Here is an 11432-nt window from a genome sequence, read left to right as displayed (position 1 = left end):
TAAAGTTTTAGTTATCTTCCCCTTCTGAATACAATCTGTATTTTTAAAACAGTGTCAGCAGAAAAACATGCACAAACTTAAAAAAAGCAGCCAGCATCTGAAGAAGAAAAGGTATCAAGAGGAGCCATATGTTGGAGCCATATGAAATATGGCACATCTGGTTGAGAGATGAGGTGGGAAGAGCTCTACAAGAGGACAGTTGATCTCTTCTCCTACTTTGTGGTACTTAGCTACCTGTCCCTCTCTGGAAAGGCTTCAAGTAATGAAGTTGTCTTGAAATAAGAAAAGTGAGATGAGACTTGAACCACATGAATCCTTTAAACACACACATTTAAAGGGTTCACACAGCTGGCTGAAGTGGAGCCAAGTGAGAAGTGGTTTTCCCATTCCAGGAGAATTTTCAAGGTTAAAAAAAACAAAAAACAAACAAAACAAAACCAAAAAAAAAAAAAATACACCACCCAAAACACTCCATCCCAAATCAGGACCAAAGTAAAAAACAAACTCTCAAAAGTTTTCATGAATGAATAATCAAAAGTCAACAAAAACATATCAGTAATTTCTATTAATTTTTTTTTGTAGGGAAAAAACCCACTAAAATTTGAAACCAAGAATTTTTGCACAAAACTCAAACTTTTCATTTAAAAAAAGTGTCAAAATAAGACACTTAATTTTGAAACTATTTTTTTTAAAATATCAGGAGATTCAGCAAAACAGACCCTTTCTAGAGAACACTCTTTGTTTTGACAAATCAGCATTTTCAGACAAAAAAAAAAGACATTTAGTCTGAAAACTCTCAATCAGCTCCAGTTCAGACTATCTAATGAGGCAGAAGAGGCCATGATTCAAATCTACTAGAGGACACATACAGAACAGATATCGGGAGCAAAGTTTCTCTTCCAAGAGAATCATTAGAAAAATGAAGGGGACTGTCCTGCTTAATTAAACAAACTAACTAACTATAGAGCAGTTTTCCCCCCTGCAAAAAAGAGTAAGGAATGAGAATCAGGTGAATCAACCGTTCCTTTCATCCTTAATCACACAGAGAACATCCAAGCACTTGCCAGAAAGGGCACTGTCAGTAGTTGGATAGATCATCCGCACTTTAGTCCAGGGTTTACCCAGGCCTGTCTTCGTTATAGACAGAAGTGTCATTAAAGAAAATTATATTTATTTCTCCAAATCTGAAGTGTATGTTAAAGGTTTCAGACTGATAGCCTTTCACTAGGCTAACAAAAAGAGCAGCAATACAAGGTTCTGCTCAGGGCCCTGCAGATGTCACTCATTGCTGCCTGTCAGGATCACTTAAGGGTAAGCAGCACTTGGTTCTTCATGCCCACTCTTATAGAACAATACTTTGGTCATGATCCTATTGCTACTGCTAAGAACAACGATACTGCCTGGTAGGGCAATTACTGAAGTGTTTTTAAGAGCATTTAGTGCTTAGGTTGTCTGTGTTAACTGCAAGTGAGAATGCCATTAGTGGTTGGGTTTGTTTGTGTGGGAGGAGGGATACCTGATCCAGTAGACGATCTCAGTTGAATTCCATTTTTCATAGGCACCTAACAGCCCTCAAAAGAGGACAATGTTCATTTACTCTCAGCCTAAGCCACATTCGAACCAGTGAGGTTAAAGACTATTTGTATCCCATTACCAATTCCCCTGAGCTATCCAAGCCCTCTACAATGTTTCTTTTAATCTGGTTACCACAAGCCAATAACCTCTCTGGATAGACGCCACCAGTACCTTCTCTAATACTTCGCCTACATGCAGTCAGGCAGTTCCTTAAATCTGTTATTCTAGCTCCATGTAACTAGCATGAGAATCACTTAATTTTCTCAGCATTATCGCACGTATTGGTCAAGCTAGGAGAGGCAGGAAGAAGACTTCTCTCTCAGGTTAATTCACTTGTGCTATTCTCTCACTACTCCCTTTTCTGAAAAGAAGCAAGAGTAAGATTTAAAAGGCCCCATTAAGCTTATGCACAAGTATTAATTGGAATTCTGTTCCTATGGAGACAGATATCAAGATGCTCAGGAGGATACAAAATTCCTAGGACAGTATATCCCCAGCCACATGCTGCTTTTAGTATCTAAAGGATGGTTCAGCCATGTTACATGGAAGAGAGTTAGGTGGACAACTAATTTGTACAGAAAAATGTTAAACAGAATCATCAGTCTCACTTATTGCTAATGGCTCCAAAATACATTATAAAAATGGGAGGTCAAATTAAGATTAAAGAGCAACAGATTTGTAGAGGTTACTGTAAATCTCATCAACTAAGAGAATAATAAAGCTTTAAATTGGCTTAACAGCAGGTCAGGCACATGAGGTTAAGAATGAGGTGATCTAGCATTCTGTGATGTTGCTAATAAGGGACTAATATCAATGAAGGTGAATAACCTTTGCTCATATCTTTTGCATTTATCTTCTTAATGATTATCTTAATCCTCTAGGTTGCCTCACTGTGTAGCACAAAACCCAGCATTACAAATCCTCACTCAGTTTTTGGAATATTATTTTCACCAAATGAAAACCTCTAAAGCAGTTGTCTGTTGTACTCAGCGGTAACAATGCTTCATTCTCCAACACCCATGGCTTTCCTCATCAGCCAATTAGCTGTTCCAATCACATTCTTCATCAGCAGAAACACTTCATGCTGCAAGGAGAGTTTACCATCTAGCAAACTTCAAGGAAGGCAACTTGGCTAGCAGAGTCAGGACCCCTGGATTTCATTGCTGGCTCTGCCACTGATTCCCTGCGTGATCCTGGTGGAGTCACTTAACATATCTGGAAAACAACAACAATGATATTTATGCCATTGTAGCTACTGGAGTGTTGTTAACTTTTACTTGTGTACAATGCTTAGAGATCATGGCATGGAACAAGAGTGTTTATTATTTAAAGAACCAACTTTCATAGTTGCTTGTTTCTCCCAACCTCCTTGTTCACTTCAGGTCCTCTTTTATCTGCATCTCATCTTTTAATTCCTCGGGCCTTACAGTTTTGACCATTCAATTGCATTTCCTTTTACTCCCTCTATTACTGTCCCCTCCTCCATCTCTTTCCAATTTTCCATTATCTTCGCTTACTGTTTTCCTTGCCATCTTACCCTTACTCTTCAGTCTTTTATCGTGTATCCCTCCACCCTTTTACATAGTCATTCTCCAGAAAATAAGCTTATAGCTATAAAAAAGGAGGGAAGGGATTTTATTTTTCTTCTCTCCAGGTGGTCTTGCAAAAAAGCATATTTTTGTTACAGTACCACCTAGAGGTCCCAACTGACACAAGAATCCCATTGTAAGCTCTTCAAAAGAAAAAAAAGGATATTTCCCCATTCTGCAGGTACATGGACTAAAGGCCCAGATCCTCAAAGGAATTTAGGCACCTAATTGGAAATGGTTGCGTAAGTATTTCTGAGCTTGTGGGCCTAAGTGACTTGCCTATGGTCACATGGGAAGCATGTGGCAGAGCCCAGAATTGATCATTAATCTCAGTCCCATTCTGGGGTCTTAACCACAAGATCATCCTTCCTCAAATGATCCTTCCAAAAATATTAAGAGGTTAGCCCACAGCAACATTAGCACCGCAGATGGTCTGCTCTCAACCTTAATGGAGTTTCTGGTTGTTTCATCTTGTGTCCGCTGCACATCTCAGTACAAACTAAGCCAGGTTTGTGCTATGAACACAAGCAGAGCAGCTGCTACCAGTGTAAGAAAATTGGTTTTTACATAGTTGTTTATTTAAAAACAGAAATAATCAATTTTTTTGCACCTATTTGTGTTACTCTTGTCTTCCTGATTCTTAAATAAGCACAAGAAAGTCAGCTTGGAAGATTATACATGGAAACATTACTGATAGTAACAATGTAATGTACTTCAGCAGACAAGAATTAGAAGATGTGCAGTTACAAATGATCTTTCCTTTTTAAAAATTTTTAAATCAGATACAGGAAGCAGGAGGTTTCCATCTCAATGATGGAGAGACAACACGCTGCTACTGCACAGGCTGTAGGGGATCAGCAAAAGAAATGGAATAGCATTATACAAACCACTCATTCTATTCAGAGTTCAAATTTGTCCTCTGCAGCAACAGCAGGAAGCAGACTGTAATGCATAAAACTACAGAGCAGATTGCTTCTGATTGGGTGGTTGTGATGGAGGTTGACTTGCCGAGTGGAGGTTTGAGCCATGTAGAAGACCAGCACTTGGGAACACCATAGCGCAGACACCAGAGTTCACCCCCACCCGCACCCGCAGTTTGAGCAAGGAGAAGACTGCCAAATGCTAATTTGGCTATTGGCTCCCATGAATTCTCTTAGTGTCCCACTTAGATCAATTGGTGCAAGGGTCTGCCTGCAAGGAACCAGTCTCCAGCAAAACTTTAGAGGAGACAGCAGCAGGTTAGTGATTACAGCACCAACTCGGTCTTTATTTATGGTGTTATGGAGGCATGCTTTACTCTGAAGGCAAGTTCTTCCTCATTCACAGCTGTTCAAAAAGGTAGGGGAAATTGGGGATGGGGTGGAAAAAAAAAAATCAGGAAAAACTAAATCACCACAACCAAGAAAGCACGCATTGCCTCACCATTAGTGTAACATCCAAGAGTTCCCACAAAGGCATGTTCCCCATGTCTCCTCCATGAGCTCACAAAAATGATTCATTTCAAGTACAATTGAGTCATACTGAAATAACAAAGTCCCCAAATTTAAAACAGAAACGTAAAAATCAGACGCTCAGATACAGCCAGTCACCACAATCATGAGTCATCAGTTGCATAAAAAGTGTTTGGGGTCCCGCTTTCATGAAACGCTAGCCATCATCTATAGTTCAACCGTTCACCACTCAATAGTTCCATCCCCCCCCCAAGAAAATAAAAGAAAAGAAAAAGCACTCACAAGAGTACAGAGAATCTCACTGATCTACCATTACTGCACTACCTGTATTGAAAGTGGAATCTAGGCTGCAAGACCACCTCAGAGTATAAAGGAGAGCAACCTAGTCAACAGCAAGATAAATAGTTATGCTTTCATATCCCCACCACATATTTAAAAATTATGACACAAAATTTTTGAGAGCAATCTCATTGTGTGTGACTCCTCTCAGAGTTAAAAATTCCTGAACAGAAAATTGATAGAGAGGTAAACGCGCGCTATCAGTAATGAAAGAGTTTTTGAGGAACCTAAAGACCGTTTTATAGCTGAAATAGGTTTTGATGCAATCATTAAAAGAGCATTGTACCTTTCTTACCTACAGGATATTTTGGGCAGTTTTTCAGTTGATTTCTCTTGACAGATCATTGCTCTTCCATGTTAGAAAACAAAACTAATATAACCAGGTTAACTGGCACGGGGATACAGTCAAATTGCAGGAATACTGCTTTTAAGTCAGCAGCAAACCACAACCCAGAAGCCCTCTACTTTCTTGAAATGAGAACACAACCGCTTTCTCAAGCTGAGAGAAAACTACATTGGTGTTGTGTGGGTGGAGCCTGAAAGAGAACTCTAGGCAACCCTATCTTTAGAGAAAAACATCTGTTGATTTCCCAGCATTTGATGCATCATTACAGGCATTGCTCTGCTCATAACACACCTGAGCGCACCTACTCCTGAGGATAAAGTATAAAAGACCAGTTTGAAGAAGTATGGGAGTGTCACAAGTAGCTCTGTGGTGAATGTTTAATGTAAGAGTAGATTAGTGTATTTGAGTATTTCTTGGAAAATCCTTATATTTCCTTTGGAGCAAAAGGAGGCAGGGCCTTAAAAGGTTTCAATTATAAGAACTTGCGTGTGAATTTTTTCAGTAAGATATTTAGGCCCCAATCCTAGTATTTATGAGCACTGTTGACTTTACACAGGAAAACTGACTGAACTCAGGGCTCATTCTGTACCAGGTCTGTGATTATGGAACCCTCTACCATTGGAGGGCAGTCTGAAATCACAGGACAACTCCTGTGTTTAAAGTTAAACATATGCATAAGTTTGCAGGATCAAGGCCCTGGTTTGTAAATCTCAACGCTGGAGATAAACAGTTTGCTGTCTTGCAAAATCACGAAGCAGGTGGGCTTCCCATTCCTTTGTCCCCCCTTCCCCCTCCCTGCATAATTTTAATATGCCCATTACTGCAGTGGAAAGGTACCAAATGCAATGAATTAGCAAGAAAAAGAGTTATCACTGGCAAATGATGAACCATCTTTTTTCCTTCTTAGCTACTTGTTAATCATTAAGAGGTGTCTTGCAATGTGCTGTCAAGGAAGTGAGACACAAACCCAGCCTGATTTCCAGTGCTAGGGAGCTTCACAGCCACAGCCCTTCTACTCCAGAAGCCCCATCTCTGACTCCCAAGATTTTTCACTGGGCTCCATCAACTCTCCTGTTCTTGTTGCTCGGGGTATTTGCAGGGTGGTGCGGAAGAACAGCTCTTCTCTGACACTTAGGATTTTGAAGATAGACACCAGCACTACATATAGGCTGTCCAAACATTTTTTTATTTGCCATATAAACTACACTTTGCCTTTCTCGAGCACATGATTTAGCACAGGAGAGTTTTATCTGTACTTTGCATTTGTGTCCTCTGGACTTGACTTTCTTTTTGGCTAAAATGAGTAAACAAGCATTATCAGTTTGTCACTGGATCAAAAGCAGCAGCCGCCAAGCACCTGCAAAACAAGAGGAAATAAATTGCCTGTAGAAAACGATAGCTAGTGCTGTCTCAATCTTGTATCTGAAATGTCATCTTTAAACATGCAAGGGAGCATTGTTCTCAACTGGTATTTTCTTGCAAAGCTAAGAGTTCTTGCAGGTTTTCTTTACATTTGGGGCAGGCTGAGGTGAGACAGAACAGGGTAGTCAGGAAACAGATAAAGATCCATTCATTTCAAAGTCACCTTTTCAAACCTGTTATGTTTCTCCGTATGCAAAAGGGAAAGCATTCTGACCCGAAGACAGCATCATCCCAAATGTATAGTGCCTGAAGTTCAGCAATTACTGTGAAATGAGTCTTAGTCCAGTTTCCAATAACTTAGGGTATGGTTACACTTGCAGCTGTACAGCGCTGGGAGTTAAACCTGTCTTCGTACAGCTGAGTAGGGAAAGCGCTGCAGTCTGTCCACACTGACAGATACCAGCACACTGTTGTGGCCACATTTGCAGCAGCACTGGGAGCGGTGCATTATGGGCAGCTATCCCAGCATTCAAGTGGCTGCAACGTGCTTTTAAAAAAGGGGGGGTAGAATGTGACAGGGAGTGTGGGGGGGGGGAAGAGAGAGAGTGGATTTTTGGAGCCAACACTGTGTCAGCTCCCTGCCTTGCAAGTTCCGACCCCCTCCCCCACCCCTCTCTCACTCACTGAAAGCAAACAGCAGCTGTTTTTTTTCCCCTCACAGACCAGATAAGCAGCCGCTGCTGGACCCTTCCCCTCCCCCCCGCGTGCCTCTCTTCAAGCAAACATTAGATGTGGGCGTTCCAAAGGGAGCCCCCCGCCTGCCTCTACTCATTCACAGCAAACAGGAGCTGTGTTTGTTTTTTTGATAAGCAGCTCCCGGAGCCCGGAGTTCACAACAAAACAAAGAGCAGAACCTTCACTTAAAAGGATTATGGAGAGTTTCCGGAGGTCAATCACTGCGTAATAAGGTTACTCCCCGTTTACACTGGAGCACCAGCATCTCAGCCACTCTGCAGCAGCTGTTAATCCTCTTGGGGAGGTGGAGTACCTGCAGCGCTGTAGCCACGGAGATACAGTGCTGTATGTGCCTTGCCAGCGTGGACAGGGAGTGAGTTACAGCGCTGTGGGCAGCTTTATTGTGCTGTAGCTCTCAAGTGTAGCCAAGGCCTTAGTGTGCGCTTCACAAAACATACCACTGCTATTGGCATTCTTGTTACCAGTTGGGAAAGCACTGAAAGAATGCAAATAATGAAATACTCACCCACCCCTTAGGGGTGGTGTATTATTTTAGATTAAATATATGAGCCTAGAGTAGGGTCACCAGACAGCAAGTGTGAAAAAATCGGGATAGACTGTGGGGGATAATAGGCGCCTATATAAGAAAAATCCCGAAATATTGGGACTGTCCCTATAAAATTGGGACATCTGGTCACCCTAGCCTAGAGTCTCAAAAACATTAACATGACCCTATCACTGTCCAACATTAAAACCATTTTAAACAAGTTTCTGGGTTTGATATACAGAGACCTCAGGTTGCTTAGTACCATGGCAAACACATGATTAAAAATCTTGTTAACCTTTTATTAAAAATACAAGAGAAGGAGAAACAGTTAAGCATTTGAAATGTGAAGTATTAAGTAATGCTTTCATTTTAACAACATTCCTTTTTCCCTTTAGCTGCGAGGAGTCTTTATAAAGGGAAAAAAGCCTCTATTTGAGGAAAAGATAAAAAATGTTAGTTGAGAGGAGCTGGAGCTGCTATTGTTAAAGACAAAAGGGAAGAGAAAAGATTAGCAGAGATGAAAAATGCAGCTTTTATCTTTGCTTCTGACTTATATGCTAGAAAAGACATAGGTACAGCACATGGTCTTATCAGCCACTCTGAGACCTAGAAAACTTGTACCAGTGTCAGGCTAATTAGAGTATTGCTTTTTGGTCACAGGCTAACAGCAGGGTTGCAAAATATGCAGTCTAGGCCAGCTAAGCCAAAGCCTTAGACAGAAGGCAAAAGGAGAGGATAGAAAAGAGAAAAATAAGGTGGGGAAGAAAAAGGATACACAGGAGAAAGAGATGACAATGAGATCTCACATCTCAGGTAGGTTTGAAACTTAGCCAGAGCTGGTGGAGATGGTGATGTCATCTGGGTCCCCATCTTTGGCCTGGTCTGGACATCTCACAGGCTCAGGACAGTGAAGCACAGTGGTATTATAGTGGATCCTAGGGTCCCAGGAAGTGGTGGGGATGGCAGCCATGATGGTGATGCTCACTCCTTCCTATTTTCATCCTCATACTATATACACATGAAATTACAACCTATAACATAACATTACTATAACAATGCTCAGTGCATCCTGAGCCTTTTGAAGACACCTGACATGACAAATTTTGCATTGGATACCACACAATCATGTTATAAAGATGAACATGGGAATACAGGGTGTTCCCCCAAGATACAGAGTGTCACAGTCTGTAATAAACAAAAAGCTCAATGTTTGTGTGTGTGCTTACCAAATTTATCTTCATCATTAACTCTAAGTAGTGGCCTGAAATATAACCTGTTATTTGGGACAGGTTGCAGCCAAAGGAATAATTTTATGAATGAAACAATTGATTAGGCTACAGAGGAAAGCAAAAATGGACCGACAGTTGCCATCCCAAAAGTTTCACAACTAAAAGCGGCGTGGCAGACTAGATTGGCACGGCATTGATCATGGAGACATTCTTTCCAAGTCTCATGAGTAAAGCTGCAAGTCTTTCACAGAGGTCACCAATTCCATGACTTTCCCAGACTTATGCAATGGTCAGTGTGGCTGACCCCAGGGACACCTGAGCAGCTGAGGTAGCCCTGGGGGCCAGCCACTGCTCAGGGGACCCTGTACCCAAGAGACACAGCAGCAGTGGTGTCCCTCTCCCCCGCCCACGCCACAGCAGTGGGAGTCCCCTGTTCCCCCCCACCCCCCAGGCAGTCAGGGATATTTATATAGTACCAGAGATGGGAGGGTGACTCAGACTTACATGCCAGAGGCTGTGCGTGAACAGCCCGGGAGTGGGGGTTCTCACAGCAGAGCAGGGTAAGGCTGGCTCCCAGAGTTGAGGATTGGAGTGACCTAGCAGATCACTGGTCCAGATAACACCAGGGGAATGTGTCACAGACAAATATAATTGAAATATGTATATAAAAATAGGTACAATAAAGTGGTTTCCTGCATTGTTCATACTTACAACGTGATGGAGACCATTAGAAACAAAGATGGGTCTGGGCCAGGCTTCCTATCCACATGTCCCAGGTCATCCCTGAGTGTCCCAACAATAGGATGGATAACCACACCTTTTATACACTTTTTCCTATTCCATCCACACATGTCCAGGACCATATTTGATAATGTTTGTTTGTGGTTTACCTATGTATCACATAATGCATTACTGAACTATCACAAGTTATGTATTCGCAAGTGTTATAACCTGAGGTCAAGTATGTATCACTTCACAACTTTTGGCCAAGCACTTAATACTCATGCTAGTTTATACCAAAGATCAGCTTTTATCAGGCTTTACTCTAAGCCCTTCACACTTAATGCTGAAGCCCTACAGCCAAGTCTATTTTTAATACATATATTTTGATTCTTCTATTTGCTTTTACAGCTTCAGTAACTTCCATTATTATTTCTCTATGTATGCTTAGCATTCTAGCTTACCCCAAACCACAGACTCACCAATATCACCTTAGGGGGTCAAAGGTCAACACCTCCCTCCCCACACAGAGGAGTTCATGATCACTTTCCAATAGTGCAGCATGAGCCCCTGGCTGATTTCCCACCACTAATTCCATATACACTGGGAACTGGGAGTTGCAGTAGGGAAGAGAGGAAGAGAGACACAAAGCTGAGAAGAGGGAGAAAACTGAGAAAGGGAAATGGGTAAAGAAATCGAAGTGCAGAAATAGTGTGCTCCTGTAGGAAAGTGTATAATTCACAATATGATGCTGAATAGGATAAATGTAGTGAACAAATAACCCAAGATTTAGTTACTAGATGAACTAACTGAAGGGTATTCTACCCTTGCTCTTTGTGCCACTGCCCCATTGACATAATGGGAGATCTGGTGTGGATTAAGAGGAGTATGGAGAATCCTGTCTTTATAACCTGGCCCATGGGCCATTTTTGAAAATAGAATTTTTCCCTCTCTACAGAATGAGTGATGCTCTGATCTAATGATTGGCTGATGAATGAAATGGGCCAGTTCCAACTGAAGTTTAGGATCCCTCTGTATTAAATAAAGCAAAGGATTGAATCTTGGGAGATGCAGCTCTCCACACTAGGCATACTTGTGAGAAGGGATGCTGAAAGTGAATACCAATCAGTGGGGTAAAATGTTAGGTGAAGAGAATCAAGGTGGGAGAAGTAAAGAGTCATCATAATTTATATAATCATAGCACGTAGGAGTCCCAATTATGGACCAGGACCACGTCTTGCTAGGCACAGTGATGTACAGAACACCCAGTCCCTGCCCTAAAGAGTTTACTGTCCAGATATTCAGACTTGACCTCTGCTGATCCCACCAGACTGTTTTTATGCAGCAAGACAAATAGTTCAGGAACGGACAAGAACAAAAGGGACGCTGGCTGGGTTAGAGGACCTCTCCCTTCCCAGAAGGGAGGGAGCTGTTGGAGAGCTGTTCAAGCTGATACAGGCCCCACTGGGCATCTCTCAAGAAGTTAGGGCAGTTTAAGTTGTCATCACAGGGCAGTAAGCCTCCCAGTAAGTCAGACAG

The 11432-nt window shown here is 41.8% G+C and overlaps 1 long non-coding RNA gene across 2 annotated transcripts in view; it reads right to left on the bottom strand.

Moving 5' to 3' along the window:
* Positions 1–554: 554 nt before the first annotated feature.
* Positions 555–11432, bottom strand: part of LOC120398048 — a 46496-nt gene continuing 35618 nt past the window's right edge. For both annotated transcript variants that reach the window (XR_005594160.1, XR_005594158.1), the window contains one exon: positions 555–2790. This is a non-coding gene — a long non-coding RNA (uncharacterized LOC120398048). The remainder of the gene's footprint in view (positions 2791–11432) is intronic.

This window comes from Mauremys reevesii, linkage group 1 (assembly GCF_016161935.1).
Source record: "Mauremys reevesii isolate NIE-2019 linkage group 1, ASM1616193v1, whole genome shotgun sequence".
Lineage (NCBI taxonomy): Eukaryota > Metazoa > Chordata > Testudines > Geoemydidae > Mauremys > Mauremys reevesii.
This window is presented reverse-complemented; position numbering and strand designations above follow the sequence as displayed.